Source organism: Schistocerca piceifrons, chromosome 3 (genome assembly GCF_021461385.2).
Source record: "Schistocerca piceifrons isolate TAMUIC-IGC-003096 chromosome 3, iqSchPice1.1, whole genome shotgun sequence".
NCBI classification, from domain to species: domain Eukaryota; kingdom Metazoa; phylum Arthropoda; class Insecta; order Orthoptera; family Acrididae; genus Schistocerca; species Schistocerca piceifrons.
The window spans coordinates 339,036,822-339,063,628 of record NC_060140.1 but is presented as its reverse complement, the minus strand read 5'-3'; the positions used below and the strand labels follow the sequence as shown (position 1 = coordinate 339,063,628).

Here is a 26,807-nt window from a genome sequence, read left to right as displayed (position 1 = left end):
TGTAGGTTTTTAGGAGACAGGAAGCCATTTATTTTCTCCCTTCCTTCCACTGCTTCGCCCCGGTCTTACCTGAGGAAAGAGCAACAAGTTCACCACCGACTGAAACGAGTCGATTACTTCGTAACGAGAAGGGGAATTTCGCAAGCACTCTTGCGCCTGTAGAGCTACATATCGATTCCAGAAAAAAGTTTCCTCTGCAAACAAATCATCAGAAAACAGTATAGTTATTTCACATGATTCTAAAACACGTGAACGGTTAAAATAAAAAAGAATTACATGATTTCTTCTGTCACACTAACAAAAAAGGTATTTAAAGACATTTAATTAGGGACTTGAAATGCAAATATCTAATTCGTTGCTTTCTGTACTCTGGAAGACACGGATCATCACTGAAAATTTTTAGAATATCGAAGAAGTATAAATTTTTAAAAAAATCAGTAATTATTGATTGTTTTTCGAAACATTCTCCTTTAATATTAATACAAGTTCGCATTTGCTAAAACCACCGCTTAAAGCACTGTTTCTACCCTTCCTACGGACTTTAGAAACTAGCCTTTTCATAATGTTCCACTGATTTATCTAATGACGAAAAATGATTCCACGCTTTTTCTCTTTAATGTTTGGGAAGAAAATAAATCACAAGGAGTTAAGTCAAGGCTGTATGGTGGAAAGCCTTTGGGGCTGATCTTCAGAGCATCCAGATACCCGGTTACTAGTTTTTCTGTATACACTGATGTGTTGCTATGATAGATTATTTCACGAACTTTTTCAAGTAGTTGCCATAAACAGGCATTTGCGTTATATGAATGCGTAGTGTCTGTTCTTTCGGACATTTCCAAAAGAACAGACACCACACATTCATATAATCGATTCGTCTCGATGGACAATGAAACCACAACCTTCATTTCGTATGTGCGTTTACGTTCGACCTCCAGCAGGAATCTAAAATTAAACGTGGAGGACATGAACAGGGCTGCGGATGTGTGACGCTAGGTGGGAATGTGAGTCGGCCGGGGAGCGTAAACGAGTTAGTCCACACACTGGCGATAAATACTGTGTCCGAGTGGCGGAGTGACTAGCGTAACTCCTCGTAAGTAGGAGATCCCAGATTCGAGTTCTAGTCCTGTAGTCATTATCACTCGTCGCCGCTGATTCCGCAAAAATTCCAATGCAGATGATGTAATTATTTCCTTCCATTTTTTTCTCCACCTTTGATCCGTTTTATAAAGAAAATATAGTAACTAGCTTCTTATCACCACTGCTAATTTGTTGGACTTTTGTAGCCTTTCGTTGTGTTCGAAAGACCCACTGAGCCGATTAAATTTTCTCTTCAGTATCATAATAATGAGTAGTAACATTCATCAGCAGTTATGATATTCCACACGAAATTTGAAAAGACGCTATGGAATTTTACCACAGTTTCTCTGCACCAATCAGTGCATTGTTGTTTTGGATAGTGAGTTAAGTTTATATGTAATCGACAACAAAATGTTCTCTTATCTTACTTTCTTTCTTTGGGCCTCGTCCCGTGCCAACGCGTGGTCGGCCTTGTTATTACGGATCTGGCAGTGTTAGTTGCAGAGGGTCGCCAGATGTCCTTCCTGCCACCACCCCGAACACCCAGGACGTAAGTAGCGTACCGCAGCTGTCTGGATATAGTGTAAGCCATGAAAGAGTGCGAAAGTGTGAAAATGTCTGTAAGTCGTGTAACTGAGGCGTATCGTGGGGACCAGCCTGGTATTCACCTAGCAGGATGTGGAAAACCGCCTAAAAACCACATCCAGGCTGGCCGGCGTACCATCCCTCGTCTTTAATCCAGAGGGCGAATTCGATCCGGGTCCAGGAAGCAACGCATTAGTGCTCTCGGCTGCCCTGGTGCGCGTTCTCTTATCTAACTGTTGATATAAAACATGTCGGATTTGTCTCATACCAATAGAGAATGTCGACCGAATAAATTTCTAAAATTTCCTTAAGTATAACTCGAACAGCAGGAGTATTTTCGTCAGAACCAGCAGCTCTTGCGTGCCCACCACAAAATTCGCCGCTTCAGACTGGAACCGCGCGACCGCTACAGTCGCAGGTTCGAATCCTGCATCGGGCATCGGTGTGTGATGTCCTTAGGTTAGTTAGCTTTAAGTAGTTCTAAGTTATAGGGGACTGATGACCTCAGATGTTAAGTCCCATAGTGCTCAGAGCCATTTGAACCATTTTTTGAACAAAATTCACCACCTAAAAAACAAAGGATCTTTTTCGCAATCTCTGTACCAATTAATAATTATTCCTCTTAAAAGGGACTTCTTCGCCAAATGTATTTCTAAGCCAATATTCACATCTTTTAGTCGTTTATGACGATTTAAAATGGTAAAAATCATAGCCAGAAACGTTGTGTAGTCAGACTCGTATTTGGTGCGCAAAAAAACCGTTAAGTGATGGGAATTAAACTATTAGAGCAAATCGAGGAACAACACGGCAATCAACTCCCAGAACATTAGTAAGTAGGAAAGTAACTGTAGAATATAAATAAATTTTATTTGTTTTTGGAACCATGGAATTCCAAACATTTTCAGTCTCCCCTGTATCCAGATGAAATGTGTGTAGTCTACCATCTCCTGACAAAGTAGCGCCGCAGTACAGCACGGCGAGGCGACGAATTCGGCAGAGTCGAGGTGAGCGAGGCGATGCCGCACTCAGGGTCCAACGGCAGCGACGATGAGAAGTCAGTCCCTTAGGATAGCTGGTGATGATTCTGCTTGAGGTGGTTACCCAAAGAGAACTGACTGCTGTCCACTTTGCAGTTAGTTCCGTTATCTTTTTCATGGCCGATAGTCACACTGCGTACTTACAGCCGCTTATGGCGGAGGCACTAAACCTCAATTTCAGTGCTGCCTCCAATCGATCCCTCTTCGTCTACCGATAACAAAATACAATGGCGACAAAAATTTGCAACACCGAAAACAATTAATATAAAGTAATTAAATTAGATCTGTATAGGTAACATACCGTACACTACTGGCCATTACAATTGCTACACCAAGAATAAATGCAGATGATAAACGGGTATTCATTGGACAAACATATTATACTAGAACTGACATGTGATTACGTTTTCACGCAATTTGGGTGCATAGATCATGAGAAATCAGTACCCAGAACAGCCACCTCTAGCCGTAATAACGGCATTGATACGCCTGGGCATTCAGTCAAACGGAGCTTGGATGGAGTGTACAGGTACAGCAGCCCATGCAGCTTCAACACGATACCACAGTTCATCAAGAGTAGTGATTGGCGTATTGTGACGAGCCAGTTGCCCGGCCACCATTGACCAGACATTGCAGATTGGTGAGAGATCTGGAGAATGTGCTGGCCAGGCCACGGTATCCAGAAAGGCCGGTACAGGACCTGCAACAAGCGGTCGTGCATTATCCTGCTGCAATGTGGGGTTTCGCAGGGATCGAATGAAGGGTAGAGCCACGGGTCGTAACACATCTGAAATGTAACGTCCACTGTTCAAAGTGCCGTCAGTGCGAACGCTTCCAATGTGCGTTCACTGCGATGTCGCCAAACAGGGATGCGACCATCATGATGCTGTAAACGGAACCTGGATTCATCCGAAAAACTGACGTTTTGCCATTCGTGCACCCAGGTTCGTCGTTGAGTACACCATCGCAGGCGCTCCTGTCTGTGATGCAGCGTCAAGGGTAACCTCAGCCATGGTCTCCGAGCTGATAGTCCATGATGCTGCAAACGTCGTCGAATTGTTCGTGCAGATGGTTGTTGTCTTGCAAACGTCCCCACCTGTTGACTCAGGGATCGAGACGTGGCTGCACGATCCGTTACACCCATGCGGATAAGATGCCTGTCATCTCGACTGCTAAAGATACGAGCCGTTGAGATCCAGCACGGCGTTCCGTATTACACTCCTGAACCTACCTATTCCATATTCTGCTAACAGTCATTGGATCTCGACCAACGCGAGCAGCAATGATGCGGTACGACAAACCGCAATCGCGAAAGTCTACAATCCGACCTTTATCAAAGTCGGAAAGGTGATGGTGCGCATTTATCATCCTTAGACGAGGCATCACAACAACTTTGCACCAGGCAACGCCGGTCAACTGCTGTTTGTGTATGTGAAATCTGTTGGAAACTTTCCTCATGTCAGCATGTTGCAGGTGTCGCCACCTTGTGTGAATGCTCTGGAAAGCTAATCATTTGCATATCACAGCATCGTCTTCCTGTCGGTTAAATTTCGCGTCTCTAGCACGTCATCGTCGTGGTGTAGCAATTTTAATGGCCAATGCGAACAAGAGGTGACCGAGACGTGTAACCAACGATTAATATTGCAAGATCACTCGTTAATCCGAGAGCGAGATAAGCCATTGCAAATGTGAAATGCTGGTAGATCAATAACCGGTATTGACACCAGACAGTTGAACACAAGCATGCAAACGTACACGTATTGCCATATGTCGTTTTGAGGGATGGAGTTCCGTACCTGTCGCACTTAGTGGTTCGGTACAGGACGGTTAATGCTGGTTGTGGATGACACTGGTGTTGTCCGCTGATGTCCCATATTTGCTTCATAGAGACAGACTGGGGTTCAAGCAGGCCAAACAAACAAGTCGACACTCTGTAGAACATGTTTTGTAACAACAGCGATACGTGTGCAAGCGTTATCCTGTTGGAAAACATCCCACGGAATGTTGTTCATGAATGTCAGCACAACAGGTCGAATCACCTGACTGACGTATAGATTTGTAATTCGGGTGCGAGGGATAGCAACTAGAGTGCTCCTGCTGTCACACGAAATCGCAACCCAGAGGAAAACTCTAGGAGCATGTCCAGAATGTCTAGCAAGCAGTCAGGTTGGTTGCAGGCTACGAACTGATCTCCTCCTAACCAACGTACGGCCATCACTGGCACTGAGGCAGAACCAGCTTTCATGAGAAAACACCCTGGCCCCCAATGAGCTCTCGCTTGATACCACTGAAACAGCAAATAGCGGTGGTATGAGGTCAGTGAAATGCAAGGTACAGGACATCTGGCATAGTTCGTTGTTTCACTCTGGTGCGGACTGCTGCTCATATTGCTGCTGCAGATGCAGTATGTTGCGCCAGAGCCGAGCTCCGACCAAGATTGTCTTCCTTCTCAGTAGTACCACGTGACCGTCTGGAGCCCGGTCTCCTCAGAACCGTATAATCTGGTGACCACCGCTGCCAGCAATCATGTACAGTGGTTCCATTCCTGCCAGGTCTTTCTCTAGTGTAGCAGAAAGAACATCGAGCCTCTCGCAGCCTTGGAACATGACCTCGTTCAAACTCAGTGAAGTGTTGTTTTTGTCGCCTTCTTGACTAACATCAACTCACCACGCCAAATCTCAAGGGTAACTAACGCTCACGACCGTTACAGCGTGTATTTAAAGCAAAACTGATTTGCGTCTTCATGGTGACGCTACTAACGCCAGTCTTGTGCGACTTTACCATCTTTCCGGTGTAAAATCACGCCCACCAACATTCGTTTCTGTTGCCCATCTCCTTCTTCGTGTTGTAATGTTCTTCCGTCAGTGTATATAGGACGAAGTAAAGTGGGTTGTTCATTTGACGACTGACAGAAGATTCTGGGACTTTTCAGCCAAATACCAGGCGAGTAGGTAATAGAGGATAGAGATTCCCCATTGGGAATATTTGGTAGGGGATTTTCAGTTTCAGCATTACCCTAATAATCAAAGAAAATCTCCCAAAAGCCTTGCAAGTATACCTCGTCGACGAAGAACTACGTAATATTTGAATGTGAGTTCTGACGTAGCCGTAAGATCAATCTCCGAAATTGTTATTGTCAAATACTAACATTTCAGCTCTTGCAGTCTGCATCTACATCAGTGATACGTTAGCTGAAAACTTGTAGATGGATGAAGTTTTTACGCACAGATGTAACGCGACCACAAAGCGCCATGAACGCCATATTAGCTGCACGGCACAGTTCCGTTAACGGAATTGGCTCTACCTTGGTGCTTTTGCAAACAGGTGTCGTCCTGATTGCGTCCACAGATCGACGTCGTCTGCTGTGGGTTGGATTTGCGGCACGCGTGCCACTGCGTAGGCTTCTATGGCGCAAATCCACGAACATCTTAGACTGCAAATCGGCAAGAGAACGCCGTCACTGGCGTACTGTGTGAAATAGTCTAGCGTTTTCAGACAGTACCTGCTCCAACCTGTCGCACAGTGATGGTCCCAGACGTTCTGGAAGCTACCGTGGTGGTGCCACTGTGGCAGAAAATATTGTTAAGCAACTTAGCGGACGAACGCTAGGTTATGATTGTTTCGGAGGCCATTCCTGTTAGCAAAACTTTTGCTTATTGACGGCTGTCTGAATAGCAGTCTGGATGATTTTACACCCAGAGACACTAGCCCAGCTGATGGTAACTTAACTTCACCGTCCTTCACAGTCATCATTCAGCATGTGACACTGTTTGTGCCTTACCTGCCAGTAACAGTGCTAAAAGTGAATAATACTGAAGCACTGGTGGCCGGTCCACCTGTCACAGGGAATAATAATTTTAATAGTTTTCATACCTGCCGATGTTATGTAAGTGTATGAAGTTTGGATATTCACATCTTTTGGATGCTTCACTTTTTAGTTTTGTTAAGTAGAGTCCTTTAGAGGAAACATAAAGAGAAAGTAATAATCCTCTATGCTGAAGTAGGCTTCGCTCTCAAATTCTCCCAAGTATTTCATGATGTTGCTATTGCATTGTACAGATATGTATATTACGTCGGAAAGAACAGATATTTACCAAAAAAAGGTCACCCAACAGGCGTATATTCTCTGAAGTTATTTTATTTACACGAGAAGTTTCAGCATCTCATTAATGCCATCTTCAGGACCCTATGAACTACATGCACGGAGAATCAGATACACTGATGCATGTAAATCTGGAGCTATCAATACCTGGATTTCGTGAGTTTTTTTGTGGAGTGTGTATTTCGAATATCTCCCAAGTCTTCGATATACACGCTCCACAAAACAATCAGCCATTAGTACCTCGATGGTATGAAATTTTTGTCGAGGATTATTTCGAAGACTTGACACGTCTTCGACGTACACGCTCCACAAAAATTCAAGGAATCCAGGTATTGACGGCTCCGGTTATGCATGCATCGATGTATCTGATTCTCCGTGCATGAAGTGCATAGGGGCCCGAAGATGGCATTAATGAGATGCCGAAACTGGTCGTGTGAATAAAATAACAACTTCTGAGGTTGTTCCCAGCTGAGCACACATGGCAAAAGCTAGAACATTTTATTTTATTTTGACTTGAGTATAGCTGCTGCAAATTCTGACTTTGCCTTTTAGCAATGTAATTTTAAGATTTAAAAACTTTTCATCCTGATGAAGACATCCCTAGTAGGTGTCGAAACCTAGGCCAGTGCACCTACCGTTTAAGTGCAGCCTTTTGGCTGTTTAATCCTATTCTTCTTCTTTCTTCGCTCTACAGCTCATGATGAGCCTTGGCCTCTCCTACAATTTCCTTCCATCTCTCTCGGTTCTTTGCCAATACTCTCCAGTTTCTATAGCCCATCTTCCTAAGATCTTCGATTACTCCATCTTCCCATCTGGCTCTTGGTCGACCACGTCCTCTCTGCCCTCCTGGCTTTCCTTGTAGTATTCTTTTTCGTACTTCTGTATCATTCATGCGAGCCACATGTCCCGCCCACCTCAGTCTGGATGATTTCACTATTCCTCTGATGGGTAGGTCTTTGTATATTGTATACAACTCATGGTTGTATCTCCTCCTGCATCTTCCTCTCTCACAGATTGGGCCGGTAATTCGTCTAAGTACCTTTCTTTCAAATGCATCCAGTGTTTCAATATCTTTAGTTGTTAATGTCCAGGCTTCAGAGGTATATGTAAGCACTGGTCGTATAAGTGATTTATACATAGTTAATTTCGTGGTACGAATCAGGAGCCTTGAGGATAGAAGTCTTGTTAGGGCAAAATAGGCTCTGTTGGCCAGTATTAATCTGTGCTTAATTTCAAAAGAGGTATCATTTAGATGTGTAACTGTCGAGCCCAGATACTTGAAATGTTCAACTCTCTCCTATGCTGAAACTAATATAAGGCTGCTGAATAACAGCACTGTTCTAAACTGCAAAAGTTCTGAAAACATACGGCTGTTTGGTGATTTCTCTTCGGCAGATATCTTACCGCACATGTTGCCATATCCACGACAGCTCAACAGAAATTGAACAGTCACACGCATGGAGACGACGGTCCAAATTTAGCGCCAAGTAGTGTGTGTTGCGATCCAGTTACGAGCGCCGTGCGTAGCACGTGCGCCGTGCTGGCGTGCCCAAGTGCTGTCGGCTGAACGTGTGACGGATTTAGGAGGCAATGCGGCCAGCAGGTGCGATAAGCACCGCCGAGAGCTTTGCGGCAAAGAGGAAGCGAGGGAGGCAGCCGCCACGTAAAAAGACAAGCCGCGGCGAGGCACTAAAGCGTAATAGGGCGGGTGCGCTGCCCTCCGGCACACGCGAGTCGCGGCTCGGCGTGGCGTAGCGTGCGGCACGGACTGGCACGTGCTGCGCTGCCGGCTGATCACGTACGTGCCGCCGCAGCGGTGAAGGCTTTGCTCTCACGTGGAAGGGGGAGGGAGCGGTTACAATCTTCGCCAGTCACCCGTGATTTCAGTAATCCGTGCGCTCGCTAAGTCGCTTCAAGCAATTGCTGGTACGGCCGTGGTCGCTTAGCTAGTACTCCACGCTTAGAGGAATGAATGAAAGGATACGAGGGTAGTGCGACAGGCGTTCAGTAACTGATGCAACACATTTCATTCTGAAAGCAGATTGGTTTTATTCAGGACAATAAAACACCATTCTCTTTGCTACAAAACACTGTTTTTCAAAACGATCTCCAAAACTTCCTGGCAGAGTAAAACTGTGTGACGGACTGAGACTCGAACTTGGGATCCTTGTCTTTCTCCGACAAGTACTCCTACCAACTTTTTAAAAGGTATCTTACCTTCCTCCCGGCCAAAGGGAGGGCTGGGGGCAAAGTGGAGAGGGGTCGCAACCCAAGGACTGGTCACTACGTCCCGTTCCCTCCGCCCAGTAATCAAGGACAGCATACGGAACGTGGAGTTTAAAGAGCGTCAATGATTTATTTATGTACTTACTTATTATTTTCCTTCCTCTTTTTTAAAAATTATTATTAACAGGGGTTGGACGTGAAACGGGCCGACTTGGAGCAGGAGAGGCACCACACGACATTTTAATTTCCACTGTCTATAATTTTAAAAATAAATTCATAAAACTTTGTCAACATGACCAGGAGAGATTCAGAATTCACACTCTTAGCAATGTAAGTTCAAAAATACAACAAAATAATTTTTTTACGTGTGAAATTTCATCATTTTTTCACTTACTATTGGCTGCATTTGTTGCTATAGGTACACTTTCCTTTGTAAGTCAGAGAGATACTTCGATGAATTTTGCACAGCATACAAACCATACTTACAGGTGTATGAAACTCTAGAATTTTCCAAATCTATTTAAAAACTGTGGTAAAAATTGAGATAATTAACCATAAAATTTGAGTTTTTTCTAAAGAAGAAGTTTAAAATGTAACAGCTCATTCATTTTTTCATTATGTTAATGAATTCTAGAGTTTCATACACCTGTAAGTATGGTTTGTGTGGTGCCTCTCCTGCCCCAAGTCGGCCCGTTTGACGTCCTACCCCCCTTAATACAAGGACAAAAGAGAAATCGTTCTAGCGAGGAGATGTGAGCGACACGTTACCAGATACGATGACACTAACGACGCATAGTCTTGAGGAGAAGAACGTTCCGATGAACAGAGGAACAGAGAATAAAGAGTTCTAAGAGTGGAAAAGACGGGGACCAACTCGCGTACAACTGCACAATGATGCTCATTAAAGAAGTGATAAAGATCAAGGATACTTTTCTCACCCTCAGCAAACAAGTAGTGAACTGCGCGTCCAAATCGTTCAAGAGGCTCTGAACGCTACGGGACTTAACATCTGAGGTCATCAGTCCCCTAGAACTTAGAACTACTTAAACCTAACGAACCTAAGGACATGCCCGAGGCAGCATTCTTTAACAATTTAAAAACAAGCCCACAGGGCCCTTCAATAAAATTTGAACATGAGACAACAGAATTTAGTCTAATTTTGACTTTTACACATTTATGAAAAGGAAATACACTATCGATGCCAACAAGTGGCACAATTATTCTGATAAAGACGACCAGCTGGCATTCTAGACTCTTATATGACAATTCAGATGTACAAATGGGATCTGACTAATATGAAACCAGAACATGATGGGTAATAAAGACAATTACTTATAAATGCATCCCTATTAATATACTGCGTCTATTTCTACACTGAAGAGCCAAAGAAACTGTGGGATGGACTCGACTAATGTATGAAGTAATGCTGGAGGAAATTGGCACAACGAATCCTGCATTGCTGTCTATAAATCCGAAAGAATGTTAGGAGGTGGAAATCTCTTCTGAAAAGCACGTTGCAAGGCATCCCAGATGTGATCAATAATGTTCGTGTCTGCGGAGTTTGGTGGTCAGCCGAAGTGTTTAAACTCTGAATACTATTTCTGTAGCAATTCTGGACGTGATGGGTGTCGCATTGTCCTGCTGGATTTGCCCACGTCCGTCGGAATGCACAATAGACGTGAATGGACCTTTGGCTCCAAAAGCCCATATCGATGATGTTTCGTTGAAGGTTCGCACGCTGACACTTGTTGATGGCCCTTCAAAGAAATCTGCAGCTATTTGTGGAAGGGTTGCACTTCTGTCACGTTGAACGATTCTCTTCTCTCGTCGCTGGTCCCGTTCTTGCAGTATCTTTTTCTGGCCGCAGCAACGTCGGAGATTCCTGATATTCACGGTACACTCGTGATATGATCGTACTGCAAAATCCCCACTTCATCGTTACCTCGGAGACGCTGTATCCCATCGCTCGAGCACCGACTGTAACACCACGTACAAACTCACTTAAATCTTGATAACCTGACAGTAGCAGCAGTAACCGATCTAACAACTGCTCCAGGCACTTGTCTGATTTAGGCAGAGAAAATCCCCAACCCGGGTGAGAATCGAACTCGGGACCCCGTGATACAGAGGTAGCTACGCTAGCCACTAGACCACGAGATGCAGGCTCGTGTGAAACTGAAATAAATCACACTGCCATGCAATCCGTTGCTATGCAATGCCTATTACATTAATCACGCTGAAGTGCAGTGCGAGTATGCATGCTAATGACACAAATGAAGCCAGTGAGGGAAGCGTGAGAAAATGGCCACTTTGAGTAAGATTTTTATCGTCAAAATTAAGTATAGAGGCTCGGAATAAAATGAAGAACTTGCCCCAAGCATCTTAAGCGAACATTATCAACCGTAGCAAATGTAAAAATCTTGGTGCCTCCTGCCTCATTCAGCATTTTGAAATTCAGAGACAGTGTCACGAAAACCAGTCTCCACACACTACATCCATCAAGAGTAGAATGTAACGATCTTTGCCGGTAAGAAGCAAGTGACGTCATCTACTAGAAACATAAACTCTGGTTGCCAAAGAGACCTACTCCACTGATGTGCTCAGTTCCACAATACCTCGTGTAACTACACACATGCCGGCCGGAGTGGCCGAGCAGTTCTAGGTGCTTCAGTCTGGAACCGCGCGACCGCTACGGACGCAGGTTCGAATCCTGCCTCGGGCATGGATGTGTGTGATGTCCTTAGGTTAGTTAGGTTTAAGTAGTTCTAAGTTCTAGGGGACTGATGACCTCAGAAGTTAAGTCCCATAGTGCTCAGAGCCATTTTAACCATTTGAACTATACACATCAAAAAAATTTTTCATCGGCTCGGTTCCCAGACTCCTTAAGACAGACATTGACTGTGGATATTGTATCACACACACAGTCCCTTTGACTATTCAGAGATATCAGTAAGCCCGCCCAGAGATGAAAACAATCATGCATTAGCAGCGCCTGATAACGGAGGGGGGCTGACAGTCGGTCAGTTCCAGTCATTCCACCAGGAAGGAGGTACACGGCTCGTTTTGTCTGAAGTTCAATCATGCCTAGATAGTCAATACCGCGGTTCGATCGCGTCTGCATTATTACATTGTGCCAGGAAGAGCTTTCAACACGGAAAGTTTCCAGGCATCTCGGAGTGAACCAAAGCGATGTTGGTCCAACGCGGCCCCATTGTGCACATCTTGTGAATGACTTCCTTCACGATAACGATATCGCTCGACTAGAGTCACCATCATGTTCTCTAACGAACATGCCTGGGATGGATCGAAAAGGGCTGTTTATGGACGACGTGACCCACCGACCACACTGAATGATCTACGCCGAATCGCAGTTGAGGAGTGGGACAATCTGGACCAACAGTGTCGTGAACTTGGGGATAGTAAGCCACGACGAATACGGGCGTGCATCAATGCAAGAGGACTTGCTCCTGGGTATTAGACGCACCGGTATGTACAGCAATCTGGAGCACCTCTGAAGTCTCGCTGTATGGTGGTAAAACATGCAATTTGTGGTTTTCATGAGCAATAAAAAGGGCGGAAATGATGTTTATGTTGATCTCTACTACAATTTTCTGTACAGGTTCCGGAACTCTCGGAACCGAGGTGATGCAAAACTTTTTTGATGTGTGTATAATAAAGAGTACAGCCACCTTTCATCATAAAGGCGCCTTTCAATTTAGCAACACTATATGAAATCTCCGTTACGCAAGGTTATCATAAAAATACGTAATTGTGTGCAACTTTAAGTGGAATACGTAAAGAAACAATGTGATGGAACGGGGATCAGAAGCAACTCTCTCTCTCTCCCCCCTCTCTCCCTCCCTCTCTCTCTCTCTCTCTCTCTCTCTCTCTCTCTCTCTCTCTCACACACACACATAAACGCGTGCTTACGCATGCTCTTAGGATTCCATTCCATCAATTTCTAATATTTTGAATTGAAAATATTTACATTTTTCGTTTATATGTGTTTAGCGGAGAATGGGATTTCTCTGAGCACTATGGGACTTAACATCTTAGGTCATCAGTCTCCTAGAACTTAGACCTACTTAAACCTAACTAACCTAAGGACATCACACACATCCATACCCGAGGCAGGATTCGAACCTGCGACCGTAGTAGTCCCGTGGTTCCGGAGTGCAGCGCCTAGAACAGCACGGCCACCGCGGCCGGCTGAATGGGATGATCTGATTACAATTTAAAGGTGTTATATGCAACATACACTCAGGTGACAAAGTGACAGGATACCTTCGCAGATCATGTCGGAACTCCTTTTACTCTGCACTTCCATGTGGCATGCGCTAACAACTCGTTGAAAGTCCGCTGCAGAAATATTGAGCCATGCTGCCCCTACGGCCGCCAATAATTGCGAAAGTGTTGCCGGAGTAGGATTTTGTGCACGAACTGACCGCCTGATTATGTCCCATAAATGTACGTAGAACGGTCTAGGTGACCAATTCACCTGAATTGTCTAGAATGTTCTTCAAACCAATCTCGAACAGTTTAGACCCGCTGACACGACGCACTGTCAGCTACAAAAACTACATCTTTGTTTGGGAAAATGAAGTCCATAAATGGCTCCAAGTGCTCTCCAAGAGTACCAGTTGGACCAGAAGTCCCAGTCCATTTCATGTAAACACAGTCCACACCATTATGGAGCCACCACCAGCTTGCACAGTGCCTTATTGAGAAGTTGAGTCCATGGCTTCGTCGAATCTGCGCCACACTGCGCTGTTACCAATTGAAAACGAGACTCGTCTAACAATTCCATGGTTTTCGAGTAGTGTAGGGTCCAACCGACAAGGTCACGAGCCCAGGAGATGCGCTGCAGGCGTCGTCGTGTCGTTAGCAAAGGCACTCGCGTCGGCCGTCTGCTGCCATAGACCACTAAAGCCAAATTTCACCTCACTGTCCTAACGGATACTACGTTCCTCGTACGCCCCACATTGATTTCCGCGGTTATTTTACACAGTGTTTCTTGTCTGTTAGCACTGACAACTGTATACAATTGCCGCTGCTCTCGGTTTTCAGGTGAAAGCCATCGGCCACTGCGTTGTCCGCGGTGAGAGGTAATACCTGAAATATAGCATTCTCGGCACACACTTCACGCTGTGGATCGCAGAATGTTGAATTCCCTAACGATTTCCGAAATGGAATGTTCCATGCGTCTAGGTCCAACTACCATTCCGTGTTTATAGCCTGTTGATACACGTCGTGCAGCCATAGTCGCGTGGGAAACCTTTTTACATGGGTCACCTGATTTCAAATGACAGCTATGCCAACGCCCTGCCGTTTTATACCCTGTGCACGGGGTACTAGTGCCATCGCTGTCCCATGACGTTTGTCACCTCAGTGTATAAATTGTTCAGTTGGGCACATGAACGAAAAATGAAATAAATTGTATTCATGAGACACCATTTTGTTATTTATTAAAATTCATTTAAACAGTCTTGATAGTAACAGATGTCTACTTTGGTTGGCAGTCGGTTTCGGTTTATAATTTAGACCATCTTAGGCTGCAGGCACTATGATGGCGGCTGGTGGCGGTGGACGGAGCTAGATCCGTAAGAACACGGACGCCAGATGGCCAACCAAACAAACATTTCTTACGAAAAAGAGTGTTTAATTGAATTTTAATATATTACACCGATCCCTGCTCACTCTCTGTTCAAAGAATCCTTTAAATTTTTTGTAAAATTTTGTTATTTACATGATGCACAATCTATCTTTTATTTTTATTAGTGCTTTTTTAGTGTTCCGTACCTCAGTCGATAAAAACAGAACCCTTATAGGATCACTTTGTTGACCGTCTTTCTGTCTGACTGTTAAGATCGCTTCTTTTTCAGGAATGGGTAGGGGTATCAAAGTGAAATTTATGGCAGGTTCTACGGTCCACGGTCCCTTGTCAGAACAAAAAAGTAAGCTTCTGAGTCATTGCAGCCAAACGTTAATGTCGTCTGTCAAAACCCCTTTTCATCATTAACGAGTAGAGGTGTCAAGTTGAAATTTATATCAAACGCCAAGGTAGACATATCACGTTGAAATTTATTTCATACTCTAAGGTGTAGGTCCGTTGTCGGTGCAAAAAAATTACGCCATTTATGTCTCTTATTTTGATACTCACAAGCTCACTCATCAGAATAAATATATATAGTGGTCTTCAGTCCAGAGACTGGTTTGATGCAGCTCTCCATGCTACTCTCTATCCTGTTCAAGCTTCTTCATCTCCAAGTAACTACTGCACCCCACATCCTTCTGAATCTCCTTTGTGTATTCATCTCTTGGTTTCCATCTACGATTTTTACCCTCCACGCTGCCTTCCAATACTCCAATAATCCCTTGATACCTCAGAACATGTCCTACCAACCGATCCCTTCTTCTAGGCAAGTTGTGCCGCAAATTTCTCTTCTCCCCAATTCTGTTCAGTACCTCCTCATTAGTTACGTGATCTACCCATCTAAGCTTCAACAATCTTCTGTACAACCATATTTCGAAGGCTTCTATTCTCTTCTTGTCCAAACTATTTTTCGTCCGTGTTTCACATCCACACATGGCTACATTCCATGCAATTACTTCCAGAAAAATACTTCCTGACACATAAATCTATACTCCATGTTAACATATTTCTCTTGTTCAGAAACGCCATTCTTGCCATTGCCAGTCGATATTTTACTTCCTCTCTACTTCGACCATTATTAGTTATTTTGCTCCCTAAATAGCAAAACTAATCTACTACTTTAAGTGTCTCATTCTACTTTAAATGCCTCATTTACTATTCTAATTCCCTCAGCATCACCTGATTGAATTCGACTACATTCCATTATCCTCATTTTGCTTTTGTTGATGTTCATCTTATACCCTCCTTTCAACACACTCTCCATTCCGTTCACCTCTCTTCCAGGTCCTTTGCTGTCTCTGACAGAATTGCAATGTCATCGACGAACCTCAAAGTTTTTATTTCTTCTTCATGGATTTTAATTCCTACTCCGAATTTTTCTTTTGTTTCCTTTACTGCTTGCTAAATGTACAGATTGAATAACATCGGGGATAGGCTACAACCCTGTCTCACTCCCTTCCCAACAACTGCTACCCTTTCATGCCCCTCGACTCTTATTACTGCCATCTAGTTTCTGTACAAATTGTAAATAGCCTCTCGCTCCCTGTATTTTACCCCTGCCACCTTCAGAGTTTGAAAGAGAGTATTCCAGTCAACATAGTCAAAAGCTTTACCTAAGTCTATAAATGCTGGAAACGTAGGTTTTCCTTTCCGTAATCTATCTTCTACAATAAATTGTAGGGTCAGTATCACCTCACGTGATCCAACATTTTTACTGAATCCAAACTGATCTTCCCCAAGGTCGGCTTCTACCAATTTTTCCATTCGTCAGTAAAAAATTCGTGTCAATATTTTGCAGCTGTGACTTATTAAACTGATAGTTTGGTAATTTTCACATCTGTCAACACCTGCTTTGGGATTGGTATTATTATATTCTTCTTGAAGTCTGAAGATATTTCGCCTGTCTCATACATCTTGCTCACCAAATGGTAGAGTTTTGTCAGGGCTGGCTCTCCCAAGGCTATCAGTAGCTCTATTGGAATGTTGTCTACTCCCGGGTCCTTGTTTCGGCTAAGGTCTTTTAGTGCTGTGTCAAACTCTTCACGCATTATCATATCTCCCATTTCATCTTCACTTACGTCCTCTTCCATTTCCGTAATATTGCCCTCGAGTACAACGCTCTTGTACATATCGTCTATATACTTCTTCCACTTTTCTGCTTCCCTTCCTTGCTATATACACTCCTGGAAATTGAAATAAGAACACCGTGAATTCATTGTCCCAGGAAGGGGAAACTTTATTGACACATTCCTGGGGTCAGATACATCACATGATTACACTGACAGAACCACAGGCACATAGACACAGGCAACAGAGCATGCACAATGTCGGCACTAGTACAGTGTATATCCACCTTTCGCAACAATGCAGGCTGCTATTCTCCCATGGAGACGATCGTAGAGATGCAGGATGTAGTCCTGTGGAACGGCTTGCCATGCCATTTCCACCTGGCGCCTCAGTTGGACCAGCGTTCGTGCTGGAAGTGCAGACCGCGTGAGACGACGCTTCATCCAGTCCCAAACATGCTCAATGGGGGACAGATCCGGAGATCTTGCTGGCCAGGGTAGTTGACTTACACCTTCTAGAGCACGTTGGGTGGCACGGGATACATGCGGACGTGATTGTCCTGTTGGAACAGCAAGTTCCCTTGCCGGTCTAGAAATGGTAGAACGATGGGTTCGATGACGGTTTGGATGTACCGTGCACTATTCAGTGTCCCCTCGACGATCACCAGTGGTGTACGGCCAGTGTAGGAGATCGCTCCCCACACCATGATGCCGGGTGTTGGCCCTGTGTGCCTCGGTCGTATGCAGTCCTGATTGTGGCGCTCACCTGCACGGCGCCAAACACGCATACGACCATCATTGGCACCAAGGCAGAAGCGACTCCCATCGCTGAAGACGACACGTCTCCATTCGTCCCTCCATTCACGCCTGTCGCGACACCACTGGAGGCGGGCTGCACGATGTTGGGGCGTGAGCGGAAGACGGCCTAACGGTGTGCGGGACCGTAGCCCAGCTTCATGGAGACGGTTGCGAATGGTCCTCGCCGATACCCCAGGAGCAACAGTGTCCCTAATTTGCTGGGAAGTGGCGGTGCGGTCCCCTACGGCACTGCGTAGGATCCTATGGTCTTGGCGTGCATCCGTGCTTCGCTGCGGTCCGGTCCCAGGTCGACGGGCACGTGCACCTTCCGCCGACCACTGGCGACAACATCGATGTACTGTGGAGACCTCACGCCCCACGTGTTGAGCAATTCGGCGGTACGTCCACCCGGCCTCCCGCATGCCCTTTATACGCCCTCGCTCAAAGTCCGTCAACTGCACATACGGCTCACGTCCACGCTGTCGCGGCATGCTACCAGTGTTAAAGACTGCGATGGAGCTCCGTATGCCACGGCAAACTGGCTGACACTGACGGCGGCGGTGCACAAATGCTGCGCAGCTAGCGCCATTCGACGGCCAACACCGCGGTTCCTGGTGTGTCCGCTGTGCCGTGCGTGTGATCATTGCTTGTATAGCCCTCTCGCAGTGACCGGAGCAAGTATGGTGGGTCTGACACACCGGTGTCAATGTGTTCTTTTTTCCATTTCCAGGAATGTAGTTGAATTTGTACTGAACCCTAACAGCGCAATTCCTTTTCACATTTGTCAGTTTTTTAACTAGTTTCGCAAAGTTACTAAAAGCTAACCTTCTTACTGAGTATTATCAGTCAGCGATATAGTAAAAAAATGGTTCAGATGGCTCTGAGCGCTATAGGACTTAACTTCTGAGGTCATCAGTCCCGTAGAACTTAGAACTTGTTAAACCTAACTAACCTAAGGACATCACAAACATCCATGCCCGAAGCAGGATTCGAACCTGCGGCCGTAGAGGTCGCGCGATTCCAGACTGTAGCGCCTAGAACCGTTTGGGCACTCCGGCCGGCAGCGATATAGTAGTGGCAGTGTCAGTTGATGTTGTGTCTAGCATGTATGAAACAGGGGAATTAGCATAAGATTTCCAGAAAAGAACAAGCATCACACTGCCGACAAATTAAAAGAGTAGCTAGGAACAACGGAAGCAGTAGTTTGTCATTCATGCTTATCTCTGTTTACTGCCGGTACTGTGAATGATGTCACTCTGCGCTGTGGGTGGTGTGACACCTTCAGATCACATTGTCGTATACTCGTCGAAATTTTTCAAATAACACGTCGAGTAATGTCATCAAAAACTTCGAGTGTAAGGGAATTACTAGGGTGCATCTTTTGTCATCCCCCACAGTCTAAAAACAGATAAATTCAGATTTTGGGGACGACGAGGCCACTCATGTATCTTAACATCAAAAACACCCCGTAATAGCACCACAGAGGCGTTGGCGGAGCACTCTCTTCCATTGTCCCCCACGAAATATCCGAAAGTCTCTTCGTTAGTTGTAAGTTCTCTGAAAAAAAGAGTTCACTGTGTGTTTGTGTAAAAACAAATGTTTAGTATTTCCAGGTGCAGTAACACCACATCAGACTCCTTTATTCACCCCATGCAGGAGCTCTTAATGTAACAGATGAAGATTTTAAGAGCTCCAATCCCGATTCTTGTGCGACTTGACGTACCACGATAAAAACAGCCAGATCCGCAATGAGAAAGAAGGAACTGCCAACATGAGTAACTTAGAAGGAGATATCCACGGTGTCGCGAAGCAGCTTAAAGTACTTAATAAAGGCAAGGCCTCCGATTCAGACTATATATCACTGACGTCTCTTTCAGAGTATGGTGATACAATAGCTCCATATTTAGCAATTATGTACAACCGCTTGCTCGTAGAAAGCTCCATACTCGGAGACTGGATAATTGCACAAGTTACACCATCCCCAAGAAAGAAAATAGGAGTAATCCACTGAAGAACAGACCCGTACCACTAACGTCGATTTGCAGGATGATTTTGGAACATATACTGCGCTTTAACATTATGAATTACCTCGAAGAAAACCATTTACTCACAAACAGCCAACAAGGATCCAGAAAATATCGTTCTTGTGAAACACAACTACTTCTTTCTTCTCACGAAGTAAAGCGTGCTTTCGACAGGGGACGTCAAATTGATTCCCAAAAGGCTTTTTGCACCGTTCCCGACAAGCGACTTGTAATTAAACTGCGTGTCTGTGGAATATTGTCTCATTTGTGTGATTGGATTCACGATTTCCTGCCAGAAAGGTCACACTTCGTAATAGCCTCACAATCCAACCACGAAGTCATCGAGTGAAACAGAAGTGATTCTCGTATCTGGCATTCCTCAAGGAAGTATTACAGCCCCTCTGTTGTTCCTGATCTATATAAACAATTTAGGAGACATTCTGATGGAATTAACGGAGGACATCGAAAAAATCCCAAGTAGGACAGCTCGTTTAATATTATCGCGAAATTTGCGAGAGAGCACCACGGATATAAAAGCGAATTGGGATGGCAGTCATTAAGTCAAAGACTTTTTCCCTTCTGGAGGACCTTGTCATGAAATTCCAAACATCGGCTTTCTCCTCGACGTCTGAAAATATTTTGTTGGTGCCCATCTACGTAGAGAGAAACTATCATCATGATAAAATAAGAGAAATCAGAGCTCGCACGGAAAGATTTAAGTGTTCGTTTCTCCCATACTCTGTTCGGGAGTGAAACGGTATGGAAGTAGCTCGAATGCGCTTAGATGAAGCTCCTGCCACGCATTTGATTGTGAATCATAACATAATCACGTAGATGTAGATGTAGATAAATCTCACCATCATGCACAGACAGCAATATCCATTTGCCATACTGACATCGACCAACTGGTCAGTCGATGCGCTTTCGTTATTTCGTAAAGTTTCAATTTCAGTTTGTGCATAGCTCCCTGAGTGGATGATAGCTACGTACACACTGCTCTCAAGTTCTAAACGGCGCAGAAATTTCTCTAAGTTCTTTTCAAGGCTGCTCCTAATTCCTCTACTTCTCAGTCGAAACACCTGGTTTAGAAGACCATTTCGGTCTCCACTGATCCCGTCTCTAGATATTTCTTTTATAATTATCTATTGTACAATCGTTGGGAGCGAATACCTTGGGAAATTTTCACATGAAGGCAAGCCGACATTCTATATATTCGCACATTTTCTCATCGAAAGTATCCGGACACCTACCAGTCAGCATTAATATGGGCCGTATCCACTCTCCGCCTTTATGTGGGCTTTAACTCTGATGGGGATATCTTCAGTTATGTGTCTGAATGTCTGTGAGGGAATGGCAGTTCATTTGTTTTCATGTGCCGTAACCGGAGAAGGTAGTGACATTGGACGATGGAGTCTGGAACTAAGTCGACATTCTGTCTCATTCCAAATCCAGTCCTTTGCGTTCGGGTTGGTATTCTGGGCAGACCAGTCCATTTCGGGAATATTAATGTCCACAAACAATTGTGTGCCATGGTCGGTTCTCGTTGATGCCGTTTGTTCTTTGGTATTTTGTCACAATCGAGTGACATCTTATTTCTCCCTGAGTTACCACCATAACGAGTTGCTGACTTGCCTCCGTCAGTGGCAGCAGCAGCGCTTATCGATACTAGTACTGCTGTACCATCTTTGGTGTGACCGCTATATTCCCGTGTGGTGGTGTGTGTGGCAGTCTGTCGGTTGGGAGAGAGCAGTGAGGAAGTCTCCGCGGCGCGTGGTCAGGCCAAGACCACTGGCGGCATGCACGCGTGGTTGGATTGTGAGGCGCTAGCCGCAAGAGCTACAAAATTCGTTGCCCACCGAACCTGTACACTGAAGTTGAGTGATCTGTTAAACTGTTATGAAACCTCAACTGCTGAGACATCTCTTCGTTCATTGGTGGTTGTTGTTTCCTGGTCCGTTTTGGCTAGCAGCAACATACGGTGTGTTGGAGACAGCAAAATTTTGCAGCCATCTTCCTGTATGGTCCTTAACTATTAAATTGGTTGTTACTTATCAGTGAAGTGCACCAGCAGTATTTTCTGCCATGTGGCCGTTAACGCCCCAGTTACCTGCCCCGGTCGTTTTCGTAGTTTTCCGGCAGTGTGTTTTTCTTCGCCGTGTTGATGCTGTCTGGCACGGCGTGTAGTTCGACAGTCTTTTAGTTGTTTGTTCATAATTTTTTCTTAGAGTGGTTATTGTGCCTTGGCTGTTTTTAGACGCCAATTTTGAAGGTGTAGTGCTGCTGGTATCTTCGTCCTCAGCTGATAGTTTTTGTTGTCGTGCCCTTGGTCTGGCCGAAGGGAACTGATTAGGTTGTTGGTCGGTCCTTCAGCCGTTCCTGGGTCGGGTTTTCATCCGATTATTTAACCTTACTCTTGGTTGCCTGTCTCACCTAACCTTACGTTACAGCTACCTCTTCAAGCCAATCCTTGGACCACTTCTGAGTACCACTGTTCCGTTTGTTTTAGATTGTGATTTTCATTGTAGTCTGAAATACTCTGCAAGGCCATCAGCCGTCTATTAATTTAGTTTGTTTTAATTTTAAAATAAGGCCTTCAGCCGACTTGAATAAAAATTTGATTTGTTTAAAAATTAAATTTCGAAAGTTTGCTCTATCTGAAATTCTTGTTATCCAGGCCCCAAGCTCTGAGTAGTTCAGTGTCTTGTGTGCAGCCTTAAGCCAAGTACACTACTGGCCATTAAAATTGCTACACCATGATGATGAAGTGCTACAGACGCGAAATTTGTCCGACAGAAAGAAGATGCTGTGATATGCAGCTTTTCAGAGCATTCACACAAGATTAGCAGCGGTGGCGACAGCTACAACGTGCTGACATGAGCAAAGTTTCCAACCGAATTCTCATACACAAACAGCAGTTGACCGGCGTTGCCTGGTCAAACGTTATTGTGATGCCTCGTGTAAGGAGGAGAAATGCGTACCATCACGTTTCCGACTTTGATAAAGGTAGGATTGTTGCCTATCGCTATTGCGGTTTATCGTATCGTGACATTGCTGCTAGTATCGGTGGAGATCCAATGACGGTTAGCAGAATATGGAATCGGTGGGTTCAGGAGGGTAATACGGAACGCCGTGCTGGGTCACAACGGCCTCGTATCACTAGCAGTCGAGATGACAGCCATCTTATCCGCATGGCTGTAAAAGGTCGTGCAGCCACGTCTCGATCCCTGACTCAATATATGCGGACGTTTGCAAGACAACAACCATCTGCACGAACAGTTCGACGACGTTTGCAGCAGCATGGACTATCAGCTCGGAGACCATGGCTGCGGTTACCCCTGACGCTGCATCACAGACAGGAGCGAATGTGACGGTGTACTCAACGACGAACCTGGGTGCACGAATGGCAAAACGTCATTTTTTCGGATGAATCCAGGTTTTGTTTACAGCATCATGATGGCCGCATCCGTGTTTGGCGACATCGCGGTGAACGCACATTGGAAGCGTGTATTCGTCATCGCCGTACTGGCGTATCACCCGGCGTGATGGTATGGGGTGCCATTGGTTACACGTCTCGGTCACCTCTTGAGCCGTTCTTGTTTTTGGTGTGGTTTTGGGCCTTCAGCCCAGGAGGTACCTCAAGTTTTATTAACTAAGCCTTAAGCCATGTTGTTTTATTTTGATCCTTTTAAGGCAATGTGTAATGAAATGGTTCTTAGAAAAATAAAAGTTTGTGTTTTGCGTAACTGACAGTAGCTGATTACGGCCCCCTGCACAACCATAACCTGATCCGCTCTATCCTGCGAAAACAGATTTCAAATTGCCTCATACATGCTGGTTTATGACAGGGAGCATTGTCATGCAAATACAAATGATAATCATCTCCGGTTACTTTACTGTAAGCAGTACACAATGCATTAAAATGCGTTCCTATGCTTCCGCATTTAGCGTTATCTCAAAGGCAATAAGGGCACTGTACCCCAAACACGGAAAACACTTCCATACGGTAAAACCACTTCCTACGTAATTCGCTACTGGCACTATGCATGAAGGCAGGTAATACAGATACTTCCATCAGATTTACACAGGATATGGCGCGATTCATCACTCCATATCCCTCGTTTCGAGTCATCCAGAGAAGAGTGGGCCGCTGTCTACACCACCTCAAGTGTTCCTCATCACTGGCCACAGAAATGTGTGTGGCGTATGAGGAGCTGCTCGACCACTGTACCTCATTTTTTAACTCCCTACACACAGCAGTAGTGCTAACTGGACAGCTGGTAGGACTTCAGAACCCACGAGAGACATCTCCCGTTGACTTCATGCCATTGTTACAGCCACCCTCCTCAATGATCGGCGGTTACTGTCCGTCAGTACATGCGGTCTGTCTGTCCCTGGTTCAGCTGCGGTATTCCACAGCTTCCACGTCACCATCACATCACCAACAGCCGGCTCAGGCAGCTTTAGAAGCGTTGAAATGTCACTAATGGATTTGTTACACAGGTGACATCCAATGAATACTACACGTACGAAACTAGCCGCGGTGGTCTCGCGGTTCTAGGCGCTCAGTCCAGAACCGCGCGACTGCTACGGTCGCAGGTTTGAATCCTGCCTCGGGCATGGATGTGTGTGATGTCCTTAGGTTAGTTAGGTTTAAGTAGTTCTAAGTTCTAGGGGACTGATGACCACAGATGTTAAGTCCCATAATGCTGAGAGCCATTTGAACCATTTTTTACACGTACGAAGTCAGTGAACTGTCTTGACCGACCCATTATACTGTTACCGCTTCTCCACTGACAACACAGTACTCTCTGTGCCGCGCGGGATTAGTCGAGCGCTCTAAGGCGCTGCAGTCATGGACTGTGCGGCTGGTCCCGGCGGAGGTTCGAGGCCTCCTTCGAGCATGAGTGTGTGTGTGTGTTTGTCCTTAGGATAATTTAGGTTAAGTAGTGTGTAAGCTTAGGGACTGATGACCTTAGCAGTTAAGTCCCATAAGTTTTCACACACATTTTGAACATTTTTTGAGGACTCCGTGCCTCCTTTTGTATTGGCAGGTCCACCTCTCGTGGCTTCTAGTAATGAATTCCCCGTTACGCAGGGATGTCCAGATATTCTGATGAGATAATTTTCAACTGGTCTTTTGTAGTTAAACACAGCAAAAAATAATTGGTTGTTCGTATATACCATAGTAAACGCAAGAAGAAAGGAACGCGATCGCACAGTAAACGAGGCAAAGCAGACACTCTTATATTAACCAGTATGTCACATGCCACTCACTCCTAGCAACGGGCCGCAGCGTCATGCCGTTATCTGCGCTCCCCTCTCAGGGAACTGGTTTCCACCTCATGCCAGGAATCTCCCCTGCGCTATACGTGAAATGCAATGTGTAAACTTAAGATACTGAACGGAGATAAGTTTGGTCTAAGAAAAGTAACATGCGTCGGTGCAGGAATCCTGATATGTTCCTACCAATGAAAGCATACGAAGTCTCACAACCGGAGATGGAGTAGACTAAGCGACATCATGAATATAAAGCGGATGAAGTGCAGAAACAGATAAATAATCTGCGGAGTCTAAAAAAACGAATTAGAGTAGCTGAAGTAGAAACGCAAGCCGAAATGTTTCTTTGTGCAACATTTGGTCTCTGCTGCTATAAAAGTTTTATGTTTAAGCTGCGTAAATAGAAATAAGCGAATATTTTGGATCAAAAATAAAAGCTTAAGTGGAACAGATTTCTAAACTGAAGTTGGGAAATACTTCATCTATTCTTGCCAACAGTAGTCTAGGTTAAAAAGTAAATTAAGGAAATGCGCAATCTACGGAGCCTGGATTCTGAAGCAGCGATAAAATACAGCATATATGCGTAATGTAGCGCGGGTAGATTTGGTTTTTTTTGTAGGGGGGGGGGGGTAGTAGGGGTTAGGCATCATTACTTTAATACACTTTCGTTGATGATATAACGTTGTTTCGGTCAATGTTGAAGTATCACCAAATTCCTACCAGCCGTCTTCAGACTGTCACAGTCGATTTAGATAATATAATAAAAACACCAATACTTCTTCAACAAGCACCGTGATAGATTGTAACGTTCGTCTTCTGGAAGTAGGCGCTGTGGCAGCCAGATTCTCTCCTTCACGTTGATATTACGGGAGTCGAGAGAGCGCAGTACTTTCAAGACATCAATGCATACATTAACAGTAATGTTAACTACTTGTCAAATGATTCCTTAGCTAGAAACATGATATCTAGTGGTCTGAATGTTTTATAGCCACGGCGAAATTGTTCTTAACGTAAGTGATCGACCGTTGGTACAGGCGACCCTGACAAGAAAAAGGACATAAACCTGTTGCTTCGGCTTAGCTTGGGAAACGTGTTTCTGTCACACGGTGTCTTACAGATAAACCTATCTAGAAGTCAAATGTGTCCAGCTGCCGAAATTAAATACCAAAAAGGTACTGATTTGATGGAAAATGCCTTCAAATTGCTATTAAACCATGAACGGTCACACTATAAACAAAACAGGCCGCCTTAAAAGTCGCAGTAATGGTTAGATGGAGTGTACATGTAGACAACAACGAATGGCAGTAACTTCAGGAAAGCGGGATGGTCTGTTCAACAGAAAGAGCTTTACAAAGTAAACAAGTCAATAACACGTTGGTTCACCTCCGACTCTTACGTAAGCACTTGTTCAGTTTCGCATCGTTTCATAGTATTGTTGGATATTCTCCTGAGGAATATCGTGCCAAATTCCGTCCAATTGTCGCGTTAGATAGTCAAAACCCCAAGTTTCTTGGATAGCCCTACCAATATTCTGCAAACGTTCTCAATTGGGGAGGGATCCGACGAACTTGCTGGCCAAGGTAGGATTTGGCAAGCACGAAGACAAGTAGTAGAAACTGTCGCCGTTTGCCGACGGGCATTATATTGCCAAAATGTAAGCCCAGGACGGCTTGCCATGAAGGGTTCAAATGGTTCAAATGGCTCTGAGCACTATGGGACTCAACTGCTGAGGTGATTAGTCCCCTATAACTTAGAACTAGTTAAACCTAACTAACCTAAGGACATCACAAACATCCATGCACGAGGCAGGATTCGAACCTGGGACCGTAGCGGTCTTGCGGTTCCAGACTGCAGCGCCTTTAACCACACGGCCACTTCGGCCGGCTGCCATGAAGGGCAACGTCATCGACGCAACTCTGTCGTGTAAGGGTGCCGCGGATGACAACCATAGGGGTCAACCTA

General features: G+C 44.9%; 1 protein-coding gene across 2 annotated transcripts in view; it reads left to right on the top strand.

Annotated features, from left to right (window-relative positions):
* The window catches only part of LOC124789121 (slit homolog 2 protein), a 642,438-nt gene that overhangs the window by 70,132 nt on the left and 545,499 nt on the right, over nucleotides 1–26,807 (top strand). The gene's annotated exons all lie outside the window — the stretch shown is intronic.